The sequence below is a fragment of the Lissotriton vulgaris genome, chromosome 4_1, assembly GCF_964263255.1.
Source record: "Lissotriton vulgaris chromosome 4_1, aLisVul1.2, whole genome shotgun sequence".
NCBI lineage: Eukaryota > Metazoa > Chordata > Amphibia > Caudata > Salamandridae > Lissotriton > Lissotriton vulgaris.
Window position 1 is genome coordinate 472,714,598 of NC_141691.1, and position 8,091 is coordinate 472,722,688.

Below are 8,091 nucleotides of genomic sequence, written 5' to 3' on the forward strand. Positions count from 1 at the left end.
GTGTGGTTTCAGTGTTCTTAATGCAAAAGCTGGACCGCAGTATGAAAGATCATATTGTCCTTTTCAAGTATGTTAACATGTCCAGTTAAGATATCAAAGTTCAATATGTTCATTTGCGCTGGTGTTCTGAGATCAGGCTCAAATCTAATTGAACTAAGGTGAGTTACACATGTCATTCCCACAAGTCTACAAATTATATAGTTCCGACATCTCATTTAAGCCACTTGTTGCAGTATTGAATTTTAAAATAAGCAATGTTTCTCTCTGTCGTAACTTGGCCTCTAGGTCACCACCTCTCTGGTCAGGTTCAACCTTGGAAATCACTGTCCATCTTAAGTCGCTTTCTACATGGGCTTCCTCAAACCAGTGTTGGACTAGGGGGGCGGTGAGAACTTTTCTCTTGATCCTGGACTTATGCTGAGAAATTAGTTGGCAGACTTCTTGATTGGTCTTCCCAATATAAAGTTTGTTACACGGGCATAAAATGCCGTAAATCAAGTTCCGCGTTTTACAGTTCGTGAAATGGTCGTGTTTCCACGATATTCCTTCATGCTGGAATAATATTCCTTCAATTGTGGATTTGCAGCATAGACACGTGCCACATTTGTGGTGGCCTGTGATTGGAGGTAGATTGACATAATCTCGCAGTGTAGGGATCCTTGTTTTTGGTACTGCTGCACGCACTATCTGATTGGCAATGCTTTTATTTTTTCTAAAAGCGAAAAGTGGCATTTCAGTAAACTGAGCATTTAGTTCTTTTAATAAGTGCCAGTTATGGTAGATGACTTTTTTCAACCAATTTAACGAGGGGCAATATGTAGATACACACACAATGCAAGTTTGATTTTTCTTTTCTTTCTTTTTTAACAGGTCTTCCCACTGTGTCCACCACACTCTTTTTATGGCCTGTTTAAAGAGTTTTGAGAGATATCTCTTTGGGTCTCTCTTTGAGGGCATTCGCATGGTCCATATATTCATCTTTGAACAAGCAATTCCTTTGAATGCGAAGGAATTGTCCCATGGGGAAGTTTTGTTTCAAACTCCTGGGGTGGTTGCTTGAATAGTGTAGAGCTTTGTTCCTATCTGATTTTTTTCTATACAGAGTTGTAACCAATTCTCCATTGGAGCAGTATACCTCAACATCTAGAAAGGCCAGTCTGGTGTTTGAAGACTGGACACTGAACTTGATGTCTTTTGTCCGGTTGTTTAACCATCCATGGAAAGCTGTTAGTTGCTCGTCAGTGCCTGTCCAGGTGAAAAACACATAGTCTATAAAGCGGATCCATCCGCCGATCCATTGTTTGAATGGGTTGTTTTTATACATAAATGTCTCTTCGTATTGGCTCATAAATAATACCGCTAGCTCTGGGGCAAAAGGGCAGCCCATAGCGACTTAAAATAGTTCTTTTTTAGAGCCATTTTTGCTAGCTCTAAGATGAATTCCGTTGGTATTTTCATTGGTCGTTCTCTCATATTCAGGAAGATTTCTAAGACCTCTAAAGCCTGATCTTGTTGGATTTGTGTATATAATGAGTCACTATCCATACTAACAAGAAGATCTTGGTTTTCAGTGAATGGCAACGTTTGAAGCTTATTTAAAAAATCTGTAGTATCCTGAAGGAAAGATTTTACTTTCATCATGAAAGGTTTGAGGAAGAAGTCTATGAGTTTTGAAATCATCTTTAAGTGTGCCATCCGCTTTTTCATTGTGTCACCCCAGCCATTCCCTGGCTTAATGTGTTGTAACTTGCCTTTAATGGTGACAAACATGAAAGAATATTAGGTGCATCACCAGAACTTTGGGTGGTGGCTGGAGAATGAACAGTGTGAGGACAACAGTGTTGGCTGTTGATGGTGTCCTCTGGTGGGTGTCAATAAACACTTAAAGGAAGAAGAAACACAGTGTCTACTTTGTTTTATTACTAGTGACGAGGATGGGCTGGCATAAGGGGCAGACTTTGTGTGGTCTGAAGATTGTACTAATGCTTTCAAGAACGGTAAAAGTGGAATTGCATGTATGCCAATGTTGGGGCCCTTCGATGAGACAAAAAAACTATCTTAACCAGGGACATAAGTGTGCGAGTTCTGGGTGCCATACTTTCACAAATGGTTGATGGGAAAGAGAGAGTAATTGGTTTTGCGGCACGCTCACTCAGAGGGGCTGAAGAACAATTCTACGTAAACAAGTGTGAGGCGTTAGAATGCATGTTGTGCATACATCCTTTTAGACTTTATCTATGGAGTTTACCTTTCCTAGTGAGACCGATCAAAAACCTTTTGTCCACATGTCTGCATGCAGAAATGTTGAGAATACCACACCCCAGATAAAGAGATGGATTGCGGGACTTTAGGAGTACAATTTATACTTACCTGGCGTGAGAAATGTTCCTGCAGACTACTTATCCAGGATGCCTTTGGACAGGTCGGATCCTGAAGGTGGTTAACTTAGCACATGAAGGCTATCTTGGACGTAGTCTGACTAAATCCAGGGTCAGGGAATCCTATTGGTGGCCTGAGGTGGTTGGACAGCTAGAAGAAGTTAAGGACTGCTTTCTTTGTGCAAATAATAATAAATCCAGGAAATTTAGGGCGACACCACAGTCTCCTGTTGAGTTAGCTGTGCAACAGTGGACCAAGTTAGCTATAGATAATATAGGGCGTTTTTATGTATTAGTACCCAATGAGAGATTTGTTGTAGTTCTAGTTGATTATCCAAAATGAAAGAGAGGGGTCCAAAACAAACCAAAGGGCAAGGGCACCAAGTTCAAAGACTTCAAACAAGGAAACCCTTTGTGTTTTATATATAGTTGGCATACCACATCAATCAACTTGCAATCATCAACCACACGTACCGCAATCAATTAGCATGTGATTATTACACATGGTTTTAAATCTTGCAAATTAATTCATGTGGCTAAGAGGATCTTTTTAATAAATGCATTTGTAACTGAATTTGAGGTTGTATTCTTCAGCTCCTAGGGTGCTATTTGATTGCGGTACGTGTGGTTGATGATTGCAAGTTGATTGATGTGGTATGCCAACTATATTTAAAACACAAAGGGTTTCCTTGTTTTAGTTCTAGTTGATTACACATCAACATTGGTTTCAGCAAGTTGTATGATTTCTGTGGTCACTAAGAATATCATTGATTTTCTCAGGGACATGTTCGCTTCTGAAGGTATACTCGATATCATGATTACTGTTAATGGTGTACAGTTTACTTCGAAGAAGATGGTTGAGTTCTTAAAGAATCTTTCTATCACTCACCATCGCACAGCTCTCTATGCACCATAAGCCAATGGATTATTCAAAAGCATTAATAATCTTTAGAGAACATGTGCTCATACAGCTGTTGAGATGGGCAGGTCTTTGAAAAGCATTCTGCATGAAAAGCTGTGGGCGCACAGGAATACCCCCAAGAGTGTCACTGGTGTGACACCATTTAAAAATCTCAAAGATAGAGTAGCTGGACCTAAACTCACCCCATTGTGGTTTAGTGGGAAAAATAAGAATGGTGGTGGGAACGATTGGAAACTGATGAGATATCAGGAGAAGTACAAACAAAGGTATGATGAGAAAAAAATCTGTAAAGATGTGACTGTAAGGTCGGGTACATGGTATACATCAAAAAAAGCTGTGTGGTCTCCAAAAAGAGACACTAAATTCCTAGCTCCCAGACAGATTGTCAAAGTTATGAGAAATGTTGTGATGTTAAGTGGTGGAGAAGTTTGGAGTATGTCTCGCCTTTCCAAATGTGGTGAGGGTGAGGGTCCTAGCAGTGGGGAGCTAGTATATGATGGTGTTCAAATGGAATTATTGTTTTGAGACAAAAGAATGAGGAGACCACCCTCATATCTTCATGATTATATTTTAGAGTGATGGCTTAATTCTTTTTCCCATTACTTTTCATTCTTTTTGGCAGCATTTTTTTATTGTTATGTTTTCTCTTTTCTTTCCCTTATACTCTTTCTCAAACATCTTTCTTCTTTGTCATATGTGAAGGGGAAGATGTGTTATAACTTTCCTTTAACAGTGACATACCTGAAAGACTGTTAAGTGCATCACAGGAACCTTGGGTGATGGCTGGAGAACGAACGGTGTGAGGACAGTGTTGTTGGCGGTGTCCTCTAGTAGGTTCAATAAACACTTAAAGGAAAAAGAAACACTGAAACAACTATTGTTGGACATACTGTAGGACTAAAAAAAGCTCTCTAGCTCTAGAAGCACAAAATGATAGTTTTCAAAACAGTTTAGCTCAGGAGATAATATATTACCTTAACCAATGTTACAATAAGAGTAAAAATATATTTCAGATATAAGACATCAATTACTTATTGCACTTTGAGGGGCTCATACCTGCTCTTGTTTGCTGAGGTGGCATTGCTTGGCAGCTAGGGTCCTGGTGATGCTTGGGTTGATACCCTCATGCATAATTTCTGCACACGTGACTAAGATGGTCTTATGTACACACAAAATGGTCCCCCTCCAATCTTCACTTTAGGAAGTCTCTTGGCTAAGTGTTGTTCATCTGTACTAATCGCAAAGTGAGTAAATGACAGTGTTGTACTGGAAGCAATCTCCTGAACACTCAATTAGTCGATGTGGGGTGGTGGAGCTCTGTGCCACCCATGCTCCTGAGGGCATCAATGAGTACGTTATTTCCATGTTTACTGCTGTGTGAGAGAAATAGAAATCTCATGTTGCTTAAGCAGAAGGAGGCTTCTCCATGTTCTTGGCTTGGTTGAGACTACTAGATAGTGATGGTTGAACAGCAAATCTGGCTCTCATCACATGAGGTGCTGCTTCTCTCACCCTCCCTGTTCCTCGCCTATGGCATGTTTTTGGAATGAAGATGGACTACTTTTCTGAGGTTGGAGAAAGTTGGTGTATCCCTAATGGGCCTTTATCACATACAGCAGCCCCCTGTAGGACCCTTGTTTGGTGTCTGTGCATTGACTCCTTTGTACCCCACATTAAGATGTAACCATAATCTAGTTAATGCTGTCACTAGTGTAGCACGATACTCAAAATACAGAACGTCTGTGTGTGTGTGTGCTGATTCAAATTCTGAATGACACAGGCAACAAAACCAATGCTGAATTAGGATAACCCATTTTATGTATGCTAATTGTCGACTGATCCAGAATGTGAATGATGCCTCAATAAAGCAATGACTAGCAATCAATTGCTCAAACATCTTGAAAGCCTGGAAACACAACTTATCTGTACACCTAAACTAAAATGAATCACCTCTTTTAAAAATGCATGAAAAAAAGTGAACATTACACCCAAATCATCCTCCATTTAGATTGCAGAATAAAGTTGGAAATTATTTTTCAAGAACATTTGCAGACCAAGGGGCAGATGTATGACCCTTCTGTTTTGCAGAGTAGCAAATTGCGTCATTTTAATACTTGCAAAATGGAATGTACAACAGTGTCTCAGACACTGTTTACGGTTCCTAATGGGGTCGTAAATGACCTGCCTCATCAATATTCATGAGGCAGGTTGCAATTTGCGACCCATTGGGAATGATCATCGCAGGGATGGTGGCTTGCTGTGGTTAGCAGACCACTATGTCTGTGACTGCTTTTTAAATAAAGCAGTTTTCTTAATGCATCCAGTTTTTCTTGAAGGAAAACAGGATGCATTTAGAAAAGAAAAATTAAACATTTGTGTTTCATTTTATAAGAGTGGGCAGTGGTCTGTGGGACCACTGCCTGCTCTTAAAAATATTTTGTCATACATTCACAAAGGGGAAGGGTCCCATAGGGGGCCCTTCCAGTTTGCGAGTGGCTCACCACCTATTTGTCAGTCAGTCAGTCAAATTATCTTTATTCGACTTCATTAAAAGTCATACAAAGAGATTAAAAAACATTTCATGCAGGGAGTTAGGAACATTTCATACAAATTAAGATATTGCAATAAAATCAATTACATTAAAACAGATCTAGGCATACAAAAATTAAAAAGGAATAACAATGAATCTAATGGGTATATTTTTTCATCCTAGCTGCAGCTACCAAGAAGTTAGCTATACAAAAGGTAGTACGTGGGTTAGTCAATGATTGTAAAAAGAACAAGGCTGGTCTCACTTGTGTGAAGCCCGCCTCCTTCAGGACTGGTACCAGATATTTTTTCCTTGGCTCTAAATAAAACCCACAAAACATAACAAAATGCATAGTATCTTGGGATGAGAAATGTTCACAGCTGCAGGGTGGAGCTAGTTCCAGTTTTTTCCACGTTTTAAAAGTGCCTAAATAAAAATGTAACAAATTAAACCTAAACTTAGTTAAAAGAAACCTATGGAATGGGATTGTAACAAAACCAAGATAAGGTGCTAAAGAAAATGAATTGACAAGTAGATAATGACCCCTTACTGATGGTTTCACTAGCTCCCTTTCCTCACGGGATGCTCGTGCCCTCACCATAAAGTGCTTTTTAACAAGATCGATATCTTGGGCCTGGATGTCTTGGAGGGAGGAAAAAAGCTCCGGTCGCCCCAAATCTGAGAATACCTTCAACAGATAGGCCAGCCAAAGGATCTTTTTAAAATGGTCTAGGGACGAGACATCGGACATGATCTTATGGTTCAGTGGGAGGTCTTCGTTAAGCCACGTCTTTAACCAAAAGATCAGGAGAGCCATGTTCAACCCATCGGTTAGAAAATCTAAGCCCACCTCCATGTGTATAGAGTAGGTTGGTGTTGACTGTGGCACAGAGAGGAGTGTCTGTATAAATCTGTTCTCCGCTCTCTGGATTGGTTCCACATTTACATAGCCCCAGAGTGGTGAACCATATGAAGCAAGGGCGACCGGTTTGCTCTTGTAGATTTTTAACAACGCTTCCATTGGCCTAGCCCTCAACCTGCCCGCAAAGCCCATGAGGGCAGACGAAGATCTGATAACCGCCAACCTCTTCGCCCTCACTTGGGGACCCCAAGTTCCTCTCTGGTCAAAAAGGACCCCCAGGTAGGGGAATGTGGAGACTCTAGAAACCATGTCCCCTCTACACGTGAAGGTTTTTGATCTCCTCTTACTACTTTCTCTTCCCACCACCATGGTATGCGACTTGCTAGCGTTTATTTTTAAATCAAGCTGTTCCATAAATGGGCCGAAAGCATTTAAGAGGCTTTGAAGGCCGACACCCGTGCGCACGATTAGCACTGCATCGTCCGCGTACTGGAGCGCTGGAATCTTAACTGCTCCTGCACGCGGAACGTATACTTCCTTCTCCTCCAGATGTGCACCCAAACCGTTAATGTAAATGGTAAAGAGCAAGGGGGCCAATATACAGCCCTGCCTTACCCCCTTCAGGGATTTGAAAAGGGCCGTGCACCTACCCTCATTTGTGACCCGTATGGCCGCAAAAAGCTCCTGATGTAGGGAAGCCATGAATCTTACCAATGCCTCGTCGATCCCCATCCTCAGCAAGGTCGTCCATAACTTGGCCCTGTTCACCAAATCGAAGGCCGAGGAGAGGTCCATAAATGCTAGGAATAAGGACCCCTCCTTGGCCACCGTATACTTTGATATGAGCAAGTGCAAGTTAGAGCATTGTTCGATTGTGCCTTTCCTTTCTCTAAACCCATACTGGATCTCTGACAACCCTCCACAGCTCTCCACATTATCACTCAACCTCGACAGAAGGACTCTACCTAAGATCTTCACTGACGAGTCCAAGAGGGATATGGGCCTATAACACCCGGGATCGTCCCGCTGGCCCTTTTTAAAAATGGGGACGATGGTTGAAATGTTCCAGGAGGATGGTGTAGGGTTGCTATCAACGGCAGTAAAAACATTAACCCATACCTCTGCCCACAGCTATGGGGAATGTAAGAAAAAGTCGGCTGGCACCCCGTCGGGGCCCGGGGCCTTATGCTTAGTTGTGGCCAAAATAGCTTTCTCCACTTCTGTGCTATAAAAATGTATTGGAGTGGCGTCTAAGGTGGCCAGCGAGACATCTTGGGTTGCCTGATCATTATCCTCATACACATTTTTAAAATGAGACAACCACTTGTCGTCTGGGATGACACAATCCATGGCCTCATTACTTTGGTTGGAAAAAAATGGTTGTTTAATTATTTGCCAA